Genomic DNA, 7,895 nt, shown 5'->3' with positions numbered 1-7,895 from the left:
CTTGGGTCTCCCCAGCACTGGGCCCTCGTCATCCACTCAGTGGCTCCCCCCACCTCTCTTGTCTCCCCCAAATCTCCTCTTCCTACAAGAAGCTTCCCACACTTGTCTCTCCCCACACAGTCCCCTCCTTCTAAAATAGTCCACTTAACCCACTCTTGGGGCTGATGTGAGTCCTTTAGGGTCCACTTGTAGGCTAGCGCCTTCGTCAGGCAAGGCTTGGAGTTTCATTTGTCTGCCCAGTCTCCGTCACTCAACATCCACATGTCCGGTGTAGGCCGTGACCTCTGCGGTGCGGGCAAGGATTCAAGGAGTGTTTCGGTGCCCTCCGGCACAGCTCCAGGCGCAACCTGATTTCTGATGGAGTTGGCAGCCCTTCTTCTGAATCCAGAAGACAGAAGTGTCTAGAAGGATGCCAAGGGGCTTTAGAGGACCACTGATTGTGACTGACGGACTTTCCCCGGGGGAGGCCACCTCCTGGGACAGTGAGCCTGGTCCCTGAGCCTGGACAGCAGGAGGAACGTCGGAAGACTCCTAACGTCGAAGGAAAGATCCCAGGTTTTAGTGAAGCTCTTGGGAGGGACGGTCATAACCTTCTCAAGTTCCGAGGAGCAGAGGGGTCTGTGTGTCTGGAAAGGGTTACTTCGGCCCTTGTAGGACTGACCCCGAAGAGGGATGACCACTTCCTCTTTCCAGAGCCCTGACTCATCCACACGAATTCCCCTCACAATTTCTTACAGGATTCTTTGTTCCTTGGCCAGAAATCTGGTTCTTGAACTCGCTCTCCTATTCTTTTCATGATCTGGGAATGAACCATCTTTGGGCACCAAATTCAGCTTCGTCTTAAGGAGCCAGAAGAACAGAGAGGCAGAGTCATTTCTAGACAGCGACACAGCAAACCTGCAAGGTGCTAGGAATGCCCCTTGCCGGGAGCGCCATCTTCTCTTCTTCGAATGTGAAGGGAACGGGACGTGATCCTGGGGGAAAGGGCAGGGCGGGTGGGAGCGGAGAATGATCTCAGCTAGAAGAGCACCCCCACCCAGCCGGCCCAGATCCAAATGTGCACATGATGGGAATGTCTTCACAGCCAGGCCCCTCCCTCCGGAGGAGAAAATCCCACAAGTGGGGAACATCTGGATGTAACCCCAGCCATGAAAGCACAACATCAAACGAGGGCTTCCCAGCGGCCCTCCCCACAGGCCCTGCTCCAAGAGAAATTGCACATCTTCCTGCTCGAAGCTTTCAAGTGTCACAGAACCCCTCGACTTTGGGATCGCTCCTTATTCACTGGAGACAGATGTCCCTGAGTGAGCATGGGTTGGGTTTGATTACCCCCAGCGGGAGAGGGTGTGTGTGACCCGATCCTGGCCGGGTTACGGGGGAGCCTGCGATTTAAAGCTGTGATGAGGGGCTCCAGCAGTTCAGGCTGGGGGCTGGGGAGAGACAGGGGACAGGTGGGCCTTTTAAAACGTGCCTACATCAAAGGTTTGAGTAGGCTCGCTTCCCAGCTTCGGCGCCTGGAGGGCAGGAAAGCGCTGATTTCACCACATAACTGCACGCAGGATGGATCTCGGTCTGAGAACTTCTGGGGAATGTGGAGAGGGGAGGGAGGGTGCTCCCCAGAGGGGCGGAAAGGGCAAAGGGGGTTTCTCATTTCCAAAATAGCCTGCCTAGGCCAAGGAAGATCGGGCCAGAGGCTGCCTCCCCCCACCCCCAGCCCCTGTGGAGGGAGATCTGAAGGGAGGGGGCGCTCTTCCAAGGTGGGGGAGAGGAAGCAGCTGCGGCGGTGGGAGGTGGGCACTGGGTCACAGATGGCGAGAAAGGAGGAAGCAGGGCCCTCTTCCCCAAAGGCGTGAAGGAGGGAGGCCGCAGAGCATGTGATTCGACGGGTCGATAGGGTCTCCCCTCTCTATTGCCCAGCGTTCTTCCGGGCCCGGGAACCAGAGAGCCCCCGGCCATCATGCTGGCGGGGCGAGTGGACCAAGGGGCAGACGGGCTGGCAGGCACCCCAGAGCCCCCATCCGGGTTCAGACTGGAGTAACCTGCCTAGAGGATGTGGGAGAGTGTGATGGGATGTGGACAGCCCACGGTGACCTAGGTTTGCAAGCCAAGGGGGAAGGTGACCTTGCATGGGGTGGAGTGCAGGGAGAAGAAGGGTACCATGCACTTTGTCTACACTGGCCCCATTTCAGGATGCCTTTCCTACCCCTCACCTCTCCCCTTCCCCAGGGAGGTTTAGGAGTGTTCGTGGTGCTCTGGTGACGCCTGGGTGTCCCCGTAGTGTTGGTCCTTCCCACACTGCTTTATAAAGATCTATTTACAATTTCTTTCCCCATCTAGGCTGACAGCACCTTGAAGGCACAGACTCCCTTAGTCTTCCCGTGTTCCTGGTGCCTGGGACAGCGCCGGGCAGACAGCGCGTGCTCAGGGACGTTCCCCTGCTCCAGCTCCCAGCTGGAGCCCATTCCCCAGTGGCCGGTGTGGTGGGGGAAACAGAGGCAACCCACGTGATGATTCTTCAGCATCCTGGAGGCCTCTGAGGGCCTCCTAGCTCCCAGCTGACCTCCTCCGGGAGTCTTTTGGGAGGATTCTAGTTGACAGCTTTTTCTCCCACCTCTGAAATTTATTGTCCATAAAGTTCACCTTTGTGCTCAGGTTTATTTTATTTTTAAAAATCTGGGATGGATATGTCTTTTTTTTTTTTGTCACATGACCCAGTGTTCTTTGGGACTGGATTCTTTACCCCTACTCTTTCTGTGGCCCACGGCGCCAGCATGAAGAAGGAGTTCAGTCAAGATAGGTTGGCTCTTGACTGGCTGCCCTTGTCCTCTGAAGGCTGGTGTCTCAGTCTTTGATCTGGGGCTCTGACAGGAGAGCATCTATGAGCTGCTGAGTCGGGGATGTCCTGGCATCATGGGGTGAATAGGACACCTGAAGGGGCTCCTGTCCCCAGTGAGGGGAGGACACGGGGGCCTGGAAGCCTGCAGGCTGAGTGAATGCTTGAGGGGGATGTTGTGGAAATGACAGAGGTCAGTAGGTTTTATTCAGAAAGACTCTGGGAGAGGAGAGAATGAAAGAGGCTGGAAGGACAGACGGAGGGCTGGGCAGAGGGTGAACGAGGGGGTCCAGACGGGACAGGATTACAGAGGTGAGGAGGCCAGAGCAGCGTTGCCTGCGGGCGAGGGCCCATGTGCGAGCCTGGCAGCTCTTCTGTCTAGGAGGGGCTGGGGAACAGTAAACATTCCTCTGCACTTCGAGGATTGTACCCACCCCCCCATTACCTGCTCCCAACCCTCCCCAAACTGTAGGCCAGATGGGATCTTATGTCTCCCTGTGATTCCTAGGCCCAGCGTCACCTGGGCTCAGGCAACATCGCCCGGTGCCAAGTTCGGGTCAGATCAGCTTTGCGCCATACCCTCGAGGTCCTCCCCGGGGCTGGAGCTGCCTTTGAAGTTGAGGAGAGAAGATTGGTGAGCTGTGTGCTGAGCCTAGATCTCTCAGCCATCAGTGAGGCAGGGAGGGTCTCGCCTTTGAGCCCTTTCTTGGGGGCCAGGTGTTGACAGATGAGTTGTCAGAAGGTAGGTGTTTCACCCTTGAATGCTGTGAGGCTGCGGAGTCCCGGGCGTCCCCGGGCGGCAGGGTGGCAGGCCGACGCAGCTCTGGAACCAGCTTGCACTGCATTCCTAGAGCACGACTCCAGGTGCTGCGAGTCACAGAGAATTCAGAACGCGGGGTGCCCCCCCACGCCACTCTCCCCTTGCAAATTGGGGGATGGCGGGTCACTGTCCTGCCCTTCTGCGCTCAGGGTTCTGTGTAGCAGCCCAAGCTGGTCCACCTGAGGACTGGGGATAGTCAAAGGAGGCTTTTTCCAGAGACACAGAGATGGACCAAATGACCTCCGAAGTTGAGTCCTCACGAGAAGTCCTCAGGGAACCGGAGCTTCTCCCGGAACAATGGGACCACGGAGGAGTGCGCCGTCTCAGACCAGGTAGCAGGGACAAGAAATGACCGATTCCATCCATCAGGGAAGGAAACTGCCCGGGAGCCCCGTACTGAAAAGGATCACCCCTATGTAAGCACCCGGGGGGGGCCTGGCCCCCCAGTGGGTATGAGGTGAACCCGCATCAGGGTCTGTACTCCAGTCTCTAGGTTTGGGGCTCTTGGAAGCGGGAAGGTCGGGCCACCACTGGCCCACTTGTGCATGGGACCTTGCTGAAATCTGAAATGGGATCCTGAGCCAGACAGGGCTCAGGAATTTGTGTCCTTTTGTTTTTCTTCTTCGTAGGGAAAGCTTAGTTCACTGTTTGGGATGAAAGAGAATCACCAGATGAACGAAGGAAGGACCCTGAGGAATGATGAAGACGATGCTGCCGATGTGGCTGCGGAGAAGGGCTCAGAAGGGGCGCCGACTCCGACAGTCACCCTGCAGGGAGAGCCCCTCGGCCAACAAGTGTCCCTCACTCCTCCTTCGGGATTGTCCTCAGCGTGTGAGACTCAGTTTCTCGATTGTGCTATTGGTGACGGACCTTTATCCTTTGCTTTTGGGGGGCAGTCAGAAATGACTCATAGGTAATAAGAGTCGTCTTGAATATTTTGTAGAACAGGTAGAAAGTCCATCTTACACGGAGACTTCGCAGAAGTGTTGTAATTGATAGAGGTACGGATGGGATAAGTTTATGTCCTTCTGAGAACAACTTTGTTCTCCTGGGTTTGTTTAAAAAGCGGATCACAGATATTATATCCAGAATTGTATTCTATATAATAAAATAAAGTATTACGTGGAAGACTGTATGCTAACCCCTTCCTTTCCTCCTCCCGCTCTTGCAGATTAATGCCTCTGACGGTATATAACGCATTGGCTTTTGCCAAGGAAGGATGGGAGTAGAGGCATTGGGCAGACCGAAGGGAAGATTTGGTACAATTATTCGGGGAGAAGGTTTGGATCCCCATCAACACCCGAGAGTTGCCTAGCTCCGCACTCCTCTCTGGACTAGCTCTGTGTTCGTTCTTCCAGAAGATTTGGCCAACTAGGCAGAGTGTGCTCAGCCCTTTAGTGTGGGGAAGATTAAATTTCTTAGCTTGGTTGCCTGTCATTCACCTGCAAAAATCAGCACTAAAGTCTAAGGGAGGGAACCGGCTGGGTTGTGAATTAGGTAAAAATGTAGTTTCCACAAGAATGGCGGGCGTGAGGTCAAAATGAATCTACAGAGCAGACCTGTTTGTAACAATTATTAGTTCGCTTCAACGAAGACCTGTCTAGCTGGAGAAGTTTCCAGGAAGTTTCCATTCCTGGAGAAAGACCAGGAGCACCAGATCAGGGGCCTGAGTCTCAGGAACGCTTGCCTCCCTGAACAGGCTTCTCTGGCCGTTCGGAGAGACTCCTCTCCCTGGGCTTGAGGTGGGTGAGTGGAGGTGGCCGTGGGTGTGCTCGCCTGGGCTGGGGGCAGAGGGAGGATGGAATGACCTCCAGGAGCTCTAGCCAGGCAGAACGCTCAGCGCTCCTTCGCTGATAGACCAAGCTGCAAATCAGGAATTTATTAGGAGCAGAGACTCATTTTCCCACCCTTTATAGCCCTGACGACTCAGAGCCAAACTCTGGCAAGGGGCTTCCTCATGGTTTTAATTAGACAATTAATTTTTTATTGGGTCGTTTGATTTCCGGAGCCGACTCCGCTCTCCCTCTTATCTCCCACCTGCCTCCCAGCTGTGAACAGCCAAGGGGAGACAGAGGTATTCGGGGAGGGGTACAGAGAAAAAAAGCCTCTGTCTCCCTTTGAGCTGGTTTGGGAGTCAGTGAGTGGGGAGGGGCGGGAATCCCTCTGCCACCATCAGCGGGTCTGGCTCCAGAGACACTGTCCAGAGCTCAGAGCTGGGCTTGCAGGGTCTGCATAGGGGCATTCTTAGCTGCTCTTCCCGAGCTTCTCCCAAGCTGTTGGGCTAATTAGTAACATGGGGTGGGGGTGGGGGTGGGGGTGGGGAGGGAACAGTGCCCGAAATACATTAGTGGCATTTCTGTGGTTAATCCGGGTGGTGTTCTGAGGCTGTTTACCCTCTACCCAGGGATTAGGGACCTGTTTGAGTTAGAAGGGCAGAGAGAGGCCAGGGCTGGGCTCTGTCCCCCACCTGCTCGTAAGAGCTGGGGCGGGGGCGCTGAGCCAGCAGAAAAAATAGAAGTGGGAGAAACCTGTCTCCAATCTATCTGCCTTATTGATCTCCCTGGCGTCCAGCTGCTGGCCTGCTTTTGAATCTTGATCTTCTCCACTCCTGCTTACCCCTCGCCCCTGCCCTTGTGGTCAAATAAGAACCTGGCTGGGAAAGGTGGGGAGGGAGGGAAGAGGGAAGGGACGCGGGTTTTAGCGGTGGGGACGAGCCCAGGGTCCCCTATATGCCATAGATGTTCTCTCGGAGGAGGCGGGAGTCCCCCCGGATTCCTGAACACCCCCATACTCCACCCAGAAAGGAAAAGAAGGCTAGACTCAAGGAAGAACTTACGCACTTTCAGTAGCAGAAACGAGTCGCTCCCTCTTTAGAGTTTGATGATTCGGCAAGGCCGATATTTTATTGAGAGCAGCGTTGCTCAGAGGCCTTAAAATGGAATTGTGGGGAGAGGACTGTTTCCTCAGGTGTCCTGTTGGTGGGGACATTGTCACTTGTTGTTTCAGCATAAGGACTCCTGAAAGTGTGGGGACAAACACGCAGAGGCTGACGCAGCCGCTCCGAACCAAACGGACAAGCGTCTGCAGACACAGAAGTGGGCTCTGAGGAGCGTCTGGGGCTGGGGCTCCAGGGCCCTCACAGAGAGAACAAGCCCCCGAAAGAATAAGTCAGGACGCCAGGCAAAGAGAGGGGCTGCAGTGACCCCCCTCACCGCCCACATTCTCCTCCAGCATGAACCCCATGAAGGTGTGGACCCGGCACCACCCCCCGCTGGGGGCTCAGGAGAGCACCCCCTTCCCTTGGGGTCCGGGACTGGAAGAAATAACAGCGCATATTTACCCTGGATTGTGAGGACACAAAGATGAAAGGACCCAGAAATCAAAGGGACCCCAGAAGCTCAGTGTGAAGACCTTTGGATGTAGGATTTGTTCTGCAAACAGATTTTCTGTTTCTGGGAAACTCCTACTGAGTGATCCCTCTGCGCGGGTGTGAGGTGGTTCCGTGTTGGGGGGGGGCGGGGGGTGGTGGACAGCCCCGGGGCGGGCCTTCTTGGGACACAGTCCTGCCTCCTGCTGGGGCAGATCTGTTATAGCCTGTCTGCTGGCTGCCCAGCGGTGCAGAGTGGGGCTCCGAAACCACAGAAGGAAGGTTAGGTGTCTGCGGGCGGGCGTGAAGGGCCGCGCAGGCCAAGGTCATCCGTGATGCTTGTGTTTCCATGTGGTTCCCAGGAGCAAAGGCAAACCTCACAGGACTCAGGCGCTGGGGTAGGGGTGTGCAGTGTGGGTGCGTGGGGGTCCCGAGCGGGCACCTCCGGGGCAGGGCGAACAATGGGGTCAGGAACGCGGGCAAACCTCCATCCGAGAAGTGATGGGGGGAGGTCAGGATCCATCTGCAGGAGCCGGGAGAGAAAGAGGGGGCGGCGAAAAGAATGCGAGAAAGAGGAGAAAGAAAATGAAGGCACTGGAAGAGAAAGAGAGAGCAAGCTAACAGGGACCCACACAGAGAGAGGCAGAGAACCGCCCTGTGAGCTAGGGGGCCGGGGGCAGGCAGGCAGCCCCAGGTGGGGAAGGGAGAACCGCCCCTGTGAGCTAGGGGGCCGGGGGCAGGCAGGCAGCCCCAGGTGGGGAAGGGAGCGCCTTGGGAGGGCCGTGGCCAAAACAATCGGCTTGGCTTCTGCTGGGGACACTGGCAGGCGGGCAGGGAGGGGAGGGGCTGCAGAGACACACGGGCTTGCCCGGCAG

At 56.3% G+C, this 7,895-nt stretch overlaps 1 long non-coding RNA gene across 1 annotated transcript; it reads left to right on the top strand.

Annotated features, from left to right (window-relative positions):
* The first annotated feature begins 2,537 nt into the window (after nt 1-2,537).
* LOC148107824 (uncharacterized) lies at nt 2,538-4,788 on the top strand. The gene is made up of 2 exons (XR_015721699.1): nt 2,538-4,069; nt 4,283-4,788. It is a non-coding gene; the product is annotated as an uncharacterized LOC148107824 (long non-coding RNA).
* Nucleotides 4,789-7,895: the final 3,107 nt, after the last annotated feature.

Source organism: Ursus americanus, chromosome 25 (genome assembly GCF_024610735.1).
Source record: "Ursus americanus isolate L20-20 chromosome 25, mUrsAme1.1.p, whole genome shotgun sequence".
Lineage (NCBI taxonomy): Eukaryota > Metazoa > Chordata > Mammalia > Carnivora > Ursidae > Ursus > Ursus americanus.
This window is presented reverse-complemented; position numbering and strand designations above follow the sequence as displayed.